The following is a 9370-nucleotide window of genomic DNA, read 5'->3' on the forward strand; positions in this document are numbered from 1 at the left end:
ATTCTTCAGGAACTTAAGCTTCAACAGCCCCCAGTAGGTTTAGTTTATGTGCAGTGCAGGCTTCCCTCATGGAATTGCAGACTCAGGATGGTGATTATAGTGTTGATGATAATGTACATTTTCTAAATCATTGCTTCTATAAGAATGAAATAAAATAAAAGGAGTGAAGCCTTTGTTTCACTTTTCTCATGCAGGGATTGGGTCAGGGATTTAGCCACTTGTTTCTAAAATCAGACACAAATTTCAATGTTGTCTCCACATATTTATTAAGCTAACAAGTTTATTACATATGGAAAATGCATTTGGACACACTGTATTTCAAATCAATAGAATAATTTGAGTCATCAGCTTTGTAGATGCATAATTACATGTTACTTCCTGGATTTTTATACTATTCCAAGCTGGTATTTAATTAAAAACTGGCACTTGGGATCCAGTTTCTTTAAGGTTTTGTGTATAGAAACCTGGACCCTAATTTCAATATTTTTGTTAATATCTTGCAGCTTTCCTGACTCCACAGCCATCCTCTGCTCTGGGGCTGGCTTGAGGGTGCAGGGTAGGGCTGTGGTCCTGTTGAACTCGAGAGATCAAACCACCATTAAATCCAATTTATTTTACTAGAGCCAACAAAGATTTTACACCAACACTGTCGGGACACTTCAGTCATGATTGAGCAATATTTATTCTATCTGTGAATTTTCTGCTCTTAAATTAATTCCAATAAATATGTTGAGCTAGGGATAAGAATTGTTCTACCTCTTCCCCTTCTTTAAGATGGAAACAAGGTATGTTTTCATTAAATCCCTTCATTTTTGCTCATTTCTTTCTATTCCTCCTGTTACCCAGCACTTTGGTTTTCAGATTTGTCACCTTGTGCAGGTTCTGCTGAGACTTTGTCCCCTGGCAGCAGCAGGATATTGGAGGATTTGAGCCCAGATCTCTGAGCAGCCACAGCTCCTGCTCTGACCCCTCCTTTCCAGCCCAGACACAGCTCCCAGAGCCCTACATTTCCTCCAGGTAAGACTTGATTTCCCAAAGATCTCATTTCTGACCACTCCATCTTTCCTTCCCGTTGTTTTGTCCCAGCAAGAGGCTGCAGGGCTGCTCCTGTCCCGTGGGATGCTCCCAGGGGACCCAGCCCTGGTGTTTAACCCACGGCCATGGGGACAGGATGCTGTTCCAGAGGGGAGGAAGGGAAGCACAGCTCTGCTCTCCAGAGGATGGCTGCTGGCTCCTCCAGCACATTGTTCTGTGCTGGCAGAACAGATCAGGGCTTGGTCTTTGCTCCAGGAAATTCCCTGTCTTCCCTTGGTGAGGTTTGCTCCAGGAAATTCCCTGTCTTCCCTGGGTGAGGTACCCAGCTGCCCCAAGTCTCTTTCTGCTGCCACAGCAGTGCATCCCAACACCCACACACAGGACTGGCGTCCTGGGGTGGATTTTCTTTGGGGCTGACTTGGGAAGAGCGCCCGTAGGAAATGAAGGAATAATTCAGTAATTTGTAGCTGGTTGAGAGCTGGAGTACCTCCATGCTCTGGCCAGGGTTTGGGAAGTTGATGAGCAGATGGAATGTTGGGCTGTGTCCTCTCTCATCCTTGTAAAATTCCCCCATAGCTTTGGGAAGCTGTGGGCATTTGGGAAGAGGTGCAGGTGGTGGCTCTGTGAGGGTGCCCTGTGCTCTCTGAGAGAGGACGTCTGTACGAGCAGGACCAGCTCTCCCAGTAAGGACCAGCTCTCCCAGTAAGGATGGGGGTGTGCCGTGGCTCTGGGCACCAGGAGCAGAGGAGAGGCTTCCTCTTTCTGGTGTGTGCTTGCCAAGGCAGCCTGGAGGAGAAAACAGAGCAGGGAATCAAATAATCCGGATGTTTGGTGGAGGAGGGAGAGCTGGGGAGTGGAGTGAAGGCAGCCTGGAAAGCCGTGGGGTGTTCTGTAGCCTGAGAGGGGAAAGGGGGGTGACAAGGTCTGGGACAGTGCCAGGGAACAGGAGGAGGCAGAGACTGTGGAAAGCAGCTGGGAAGGAGCCTTCTTTGCGGGAGGAAATGTTATTATTAGTGCTCAGTTTCCTGGACAAAAGATTCTTGTCTATTTAAATGCTTCAGCTTCACGGAGCTGCAGTTCTGCAGACACAATAAAATCTGCCTTTTCTCCCTGTCATTGTCATTTCCCGCTGGCAGCAGGTGGCTCCAGCTCCTGTGCTCTGGAGTAGGACATTGCAGGGTCAGGAAGGACAAGCCCTGGGGACAGGGCTCTGTCCCCTGTGCCCCCTCACATCTGTCCACAGAGGTGCTGCTCTCTCACAGCACTGCAGATGCTGCTGATAGAGAGATTAGGATCTATTAGATTTGAATAAAATTGGCAAAAGCATAAAAATATTAAAACGTTAAATGTATTGATAGAAACCATACTGAAGAAACCTCCTGGGCCATCCTCAGTCTTCCTCAGCCAACCATGGCAGCAGCAAAATACAGAAGCTCACTAATGCCAAATAATCACAGCTAATGGATAACTGGAATTATTCTTTCCATCCAGGCATGCACAAAAGCCTCACAGGGGTGGGAGTTGCTGTTGTGGGGGGAAGAGATCCAAGTTCTGTGCAAGGTGATGCTCACACCTGAGCTGGCTCTGGGGAGTGAGGTGAGGTGCTGCCCTGGCCCTGGTGTCTCCATCTGATCTCTGTGTGCTTCAGCAAGTCAGGCTCTTTTCACAGAAAATCCAGATGATTTCCTGTGATAGGTGAGAAATACTTTTCCTACCTGTCTTGAAGTGTTAAAATCTGACAACAGTAGTGTGGAATTTTCTTTGTAGAATCCTTTTTTTCCCCCGTGTATTCATGTAGCTTGAGTTTAATATCAGATCTATCCCTATAAAGAAAGAAATGGGACTTTTATTCCATAAAAAGCTGGGAGATGTCTCACTCTACTCTTTTCCTGATTATAATCGTTGCTGGTTCCAAGCCCTGCAAGACTTTGAAAAGCCACCCTTCCTGAATGTATGACAAATATATCACAGAATCACGGAATATCCTGTGCTGGAAGGGACCCACAGGGATCATTGAGTCCAACTGCTGGACCTGATATAAATATATATTTATATTGAATTACTCCAGAAGCGCAGATGTGCTGGAGGCAGCGTGAGGGAGCCGTGCTGGGGCTCGTGGCTGTCACGAAGGACACACAGGATGCACAGTTGCTAAACCACTAAAAGCACGTCCTGTTCATCTCAGTGGGAAGTTTCTGTGTTGGGATTCTGGAAAACTGAGCAGCTCACTCACAGTGAATGGATAAACACAGCCAACCTGCAGTCATGCCAGTTAGACATGGATTTTAATCAGGGAGTTTTGGAAGATAGCAGCAGCCATTCTTTAAATGCAGAACACTCGGGGATGAGCTGTGGGTGTTTTATAGGTGTGAGTTTGATTTGCTGGTTTTGTCAGGGTGGGTAAAGCCCCAGCTGTGTGTGGCCTCCATCCTCAGCACTGATGTGTGAGCCCTGGCAATTCCTGCTTTGATTTCCCAGCAGCCTGCACTGTTCTGTGCTGGACCTGTGCTTCTGCACTGGGCTGCATCCCCCCTGAGCTCCGAGCTTATCCCCCATTGCCTGGGGTCCTGCTCCCTTCCTCCCATCACCTGGGGTCCTGCTCCCTCACCCACGGCCTGGGGTCCTGCTCCCTTCCTCCCATCACCTGGGGTCCTGCTCCCTCACCCATCACCTGGGGTCCTGCTCCCCTCACCCCACTGCCTGGGGTCCTGCTCCCAGCCAAGCCTGCCCCCCCTCTCCTGTGAGGATGAGGGAATGGTTCTGCCTCCCTGCTCCTGCTTTGCCAGCAGGTAGGGAAGGAGTCAGTTTAAGCCATGGCAGTGTGTCCTGAGCCTGGGAGTGCTGGGGGAGCTCGGGGCAGGCAGGAAGGGCTTTGGGAAGCAGAGCAGTGTCCAGGGCCAGGCTGTCAGCAGTTCCCTGCCTTCCCTCTGCCTGGGAGCTCAGCAGCTCCAGCCTCTGGCCAAGCACTGCTCCCCCACCCTTATCCCTCTGGAAGGCTGTGCTGAGATGTTCCTCCGTGCAGCTCTGCAGCTCTCCTGCCTCTCCTCAGGCGGGCTCTGCTGGAAGGAGGTCCCTGCTTGTGCTGTGCCACTGTCCCTGCACTTGGGGAGGTGACAGCTGCCACAGCTGCTGTCCTGGGGCAAGGACAGGCACCCAGGGACTCCTTCCATGCTGTGCACAGAAACAGGCAGCAGGCTCAGTGGAGCTGAGAACGTGGCCAGCAGCAGGAGAAGCTGGGAGGGAGAACTCGTGCCAGAGCTCGCCCTGGCAGCAGGAGCCCAAGGCATGAGGGATTTTGTTTGCCCTCCAGACCAGCTCTGCCTCTCCCTGTCCCCGTGGCCAGGGGCACAGCAGTGGCTCCTGGGTGACTGTGCAGGGCATGCTGGCCCTGGTGATGTGCTGAACCGCTCCAGCAAATCATCCTAAAATAGGCTTTATATGTGATGCAGAAGAACCCAAGCAAAACAGAGCCCAGCCAACCCCAAATTTATGCTTGTGGTTACTGAAGCTTGTGAGATCAATTTTTTGTTTACTTAAAACTGATTTCAAAGAGGGTTTTTTTTTTCCTTTTTCTCTTTTATTTCTCATTCTTGATCCTCGGGCTGGGGGAGGGTCATGGCACTGCTCCAGCTGGGGCTGAGCATCCTGCTGTCATCATCACAGAGCAGCTCTGTCTCAAAATGCCCAGAATTAAGGTCCTGGTGAGGTGGGGGAGCACAGTAACACCCCCAGAACAGGACCTGTGGTCGCTGTTCCATTGGCACATCCCAGCAATCACCCACTGCATCCTGAGAGATTCTCTTATTTTCATGACAACCTGGAAAAGCTGTTAGCAGTGGAGCTTTTTGTTTTTTCCTATTTCTAACTTTTAAAAATATTTAAGCTAGGAAGTGTTAAAAGCACAAGTTCAGTTGAAAAAAAAAGGGGGAAAAAAAGTCAAAAAAGGGCCAAGGAACAAAACCCCCAAAGCCCACAGAGCCTCTGTGGAGCTGGCAGAAGCCAGAGCACAGAATCAGCCCTGGCTGATTCCATCTCTTTGTCATCCCACATGTGGGGTTTACCCCAGTGGATAGGAAAGCCTCGACAGCCCAAACTGCCATATTTCAGGACAAACTGTATAGAAAATAAACAGGTGGGATAGATAAAGCACAGGCAGGAAGCGATGGCTGTGGGACAGAGACCTGAGGTGACGCTGCCCACAGCCCCCAGCTCCTGCTGCTGGGGACCCTCCCCAGCCTGGCCAGGGCAGGGAAGCGAGGCAAGCACCCAGCCATTTTCTTTTTTCAGGAATCCCTGGCTGCGTGTCCCCTTTTCAGCAGAGAAATCCTGCAGCCCCAGCGTTTGAACTGGCCGAGTCCCTGCGGGGCTGGGGCCAGCAGCTCCGTCTGGCCAGGACCCATCGCCCCCTCGGCGCTGATGTGGTGAGTGCCCTGGTGCCAAGCCCACATGGAGCTGTTCCCCGAGCAGATTCCTTCCTCTGGCTCCTTTTATTTCTTCTTTTCTTCTTATTTTCAGCACTTATTAGGAGATTTGTCAGCGTTACGCGTGGCGTCCCGGTGGCCGTTTGTGTTGGCCTCCTTGGGGTCCCTGTGCCCTGCGGGGACAAGGACTGCGTGGGGACAGGGCCAGGCAGCACAGCCTGCCAGGGGGGACAGCCCAGACTGTCAAGAAAACCCCAAAAGGAATGGAAATGGCCTAGGGGAAAAATCCTGGAGAGAACGGGGGTGCTGCTGCTGTCTGTCCCTGCGGAGCCCCAGCGCTCCTGACCGCGGTTATTGTGCTGTGGAATTGCTTTTGGACGGTGTGCAGGCAGCCAAGTGGGGCAGGAGCCACTCTCCAGGCTGGCTTAACTCTTGTGTGGGGTGTCACTTCTGGCTGGCTACAGAGGCAGGGGAGCTGGGAGATGGCTGGGCAGCAGCAGGGCTGGAGCTGTGGCAGTGCAGGACAGCAGGGCCTGGGAGCGTGGGCAGCACCTGAGAGAGCTGTGAGGGACAACAGAAAATGGATTTTACTAAAAAGAAAAAGAGATATAAGCCTGAATTTCAGTGAGGAAGGAGAAGAGGTGGGTTTGAAGGGTTTGGAGGAGCAGAATGGAACAACTCCTGGCTGGGGGAGCAGGACAGACCATGGAGCTGCTCTGTGCATGCTGGGACCCATCCCATGGGCACAGAATGAATTAATGTGTCCCAAGCATCAGGAGGGAGGAAGATCTGTTCCAGAAACCCAGCCCAGAGCAGGCTGGGGGAGCAGAGGAGCCGTGGGGACCTCTCTGCTCCCTGGTGGAGACAGTGTTAATGGCTGGGGCTCAGCAGCATGGCAGGGCTGGGGAGGGGGAGATGGTTCCGTGTCTAGATGGGCTTAACACAAAGTGAACTCTGTGGTGCTCACAGAAAGTTACACCTGGCGTGTGGAGGAGCTGCTCCCAGCACAGCAGCCTGGGCTGAGGTGTTGGTGGAGCTAAGGCTGATGCACAGTGTCCGTGTGCCTTTTCCTCTGGACAGAGCATCTGCAGTGACAACTGACATCCTCAGGGATGCCCTTCCCAAGCTCTTACACAGGTTGTTTGGCTAGGAAAAAAAAAAATATTTATTTTGTATTGGGGAAAAACTTGTCCAGATTCTGAGGAAACTTGGTACAACAATGCTTTAGTTATAATTCAGTGCACTCTGTCTCATTTTGGAATCACATTTTTGGCCAGGGTACATCTGGCCAACGCTGCTGTGATAGTGCCCCAAGCCTTCTCTTGGTTCTCATTTAGGTTAGAAAGTAATTAAAGGAGGGTAAAAAAAGAAGTGACAGAGTCACTGAGTCTCTTTCCAAAAGTGAAGGGTTTAGGCCAAACTCCTGCTAAGAAAATAAATAGAATTTCATTTTTTTGTTGCAAGTTCTTCCCACATATTGAATTTCCATGCTCAGTGACAAGGGGGATGTGCTCGAGTGAGCAGCAATTGGATTCTGATGGCTTTGAGTTGTGCCTGGATTTGCTTTGGAAAGCTGGGGCTGTCCTTGGAGAGCAGGGTTTGGACCTGAGCTTGGGGCCTTGCTCTCCAAGGAGCACAAACCTTGCAGCCCGAGTTATCAAGCTGTAACTTCTATGGCTGTGCCTGGAAAGGATTTTGCAGCCCAGCAGTGCTGTGACAGAGCCCATCCTCCCCAGACTGGGCCAACATTTCCTAGCCTGAGCTTAGAAACCATTTTTAACTGAGGCACGTTGCAGGGGTTGGCTCTTGTGGCACCTGTGGGTGTGAATGTCCTTCCCACCTTCTCTCCTGCAAGCAGAGCAAACCCATCTTGGGATCATTTCTGCAGAAAGCAGTAAATTTGGGGTAGTGAGGAGTGTCTGAGCTTGTCCCAAGTGTATCCAGCCCCGGGACCCTCTGACATGGGGCTGTGCTGGGCAGGGATGAGCCCTGGCAGTGGGTGGGAGATGCTCTGGTGGTCACCACGAGCATCAGGGCTCCTCTGGGCAGCTGGGGGTGACAGCAGAGCGTCCCAGGGGAAATGCTTTGGGAGCCAGGGCCCTGAAGATGCCCTGTGCCTCGGGTGATAAATTGATAAATGCGTCGTGGCTCAGCTCCGGAGCCGGGAAGGATGTGAGGGACAGAGGATTCATATCCTGGAAACGCCGCCGTGTCACGGCCGGGGAATTCTGCAGGATAAATGCATCTGCCTGTCCTGCTGCAGACAATCTGCTTAATGTGGGAAGCAGAGTTTCCTGCAGCACCGAGCCAGTGGGAAGGGAAAACCCTGAGAGGCAGGAAGGGCCAGGGAGAATTAAGCAGGTAAACCCATTAGCAGTGACCACCTCTTTGTGTGGGGATTACACAAAGCTGCTGCTTTTGGATGCTCAGCTCCTGGGGAGGAGCCAGGGCTGCCAGTGGGGGCCTCTCCCCTCTTCTGAGGGGCTCGACCCCGGAGCTGGGATTAGCACTTGCCACAAGCCGCCCTCACTAGCCAGAACAAATTGCTGCACGTGCTGAGGGAGAGCCCAACCTGCAAGAGCCGTGGTGATGCTGTAGGCAGGGGTTTGGCAGGCTCTGCTCAGCAAATCCCTCCATTCTTCCCAACGGGACCTTCCCCATGGAAATCGCTCCTCTTTAACCAACAGATTTCCACTGTCCTGCTACTCTGGACAGAGCTTTAGCCCAGCTCCCTGCTCAGCTTGGGAATTCTTCAGACACTGGCTCTAAAAGAGGAGTGGGGGCACAAAGGGGAATAGATGTGCTGTCCCAAGAGCCTCTCTCAGTCAGGACATCCCAAAATGGTTTGGCACAAGCTTGGGCCAGTGGGGAGGGAGCTCTGGGGGGCAGTGGAGGGTGCTGGGGGAGGGTGTGTGGAGGGGGGGACACCCCAGCGCCAGGGAGAGCTGCAGGGATGGGATCACCAGGGGCCAGGCTGGAGCTGTGGGGCTCCCTGGGTCCTTGCTGGAGCCTCCGAGGGGACGATGCTGCCCGATGGGACCGGTGGTGGCCAGCACAGTATCCCAGAGCTCCCATCCTGTGTGTGTCCTCCGGCAGCCTTCCCAACATGCCGACCACAGGAAAGCAGCAGAAACCCAAGCTTTCCTTTTGCTTGGATTCCCATCAGTTCCCAGACTCTAATGACAGACCATTCCAGGCTCCCTCCTCGGGTTGGTTTGGCTCTCCGGGCCGGGGCCGAGCTCTGTCTCATGGGCGAAGGGTGAGAGGAAGAGGAAGGAGAGGCCACGCTGTGGGATGAGCGCTTTTGCGGGACCGTGACCTCGCTCCCCCTCTCTTGTCCCCCACGGGGGTCCCGCAGCCCCGGCCCCACGCGGGGCTCCCCGGGGTGGGCGCAGCAGCGGCCGCTGCGGCTCCTCTCGCTCCCTTCGCGCTCCAGATGCTGAGCCAGATGTTGGCGCGGTCGCGTCCGCCCGCTGGCGGCGGCACCGCCGGGGATGCCCGCTCCCCGCTCCCGGCTGCCCGAGCTCCGGCGCCTCGGCACCGCCACCTCCCGGCGTCCCGGCGGCTCCCGCGGCAGCCTGGGGCTGTTTATTTATTTTCTTTATTCCTCGGTGCCTCCCGGACACCCCGCAGGGGACGCGCGGTTCCCGTGCGCTCAGCCGGCGGGGCTGAGTTTATTTATTTTCCTTGTTGCGCCGTGCAGCCCGGCCCTGCCCAGCAACCCTCTCACAGCACGCTCGGGCTCGCAGCACTTACCGGGAGAGATATTCACGTGTGATGATTTTATTAAACCTTATAATTCTCCTTTTTGCCTCTCACGCTGAGGACAAACACCCCGAGGTGAGCGTGGTTTCTCTGGGCAATGCTGGCTTGTCCATCGGTCTGGAGCAATTACTGTGGCTTCCCCGGGGATT

The sequence above is a fragment of the Serinus canaria genome, chromosome 13 (genome assembly GCF_022539315.1).
Source record: "Serinus canaria isolate serCan28SL12 chromosome 13, serCan2020, whole genome shotgun sequence".
In the NCBI taxonomy this organism is placed as follows: domain Eukaryota; kingdom Metazoa; phylum Chordata; class Aves; order Passeriformes; family Fringillidae; genus Serinus; species Serinus canaria.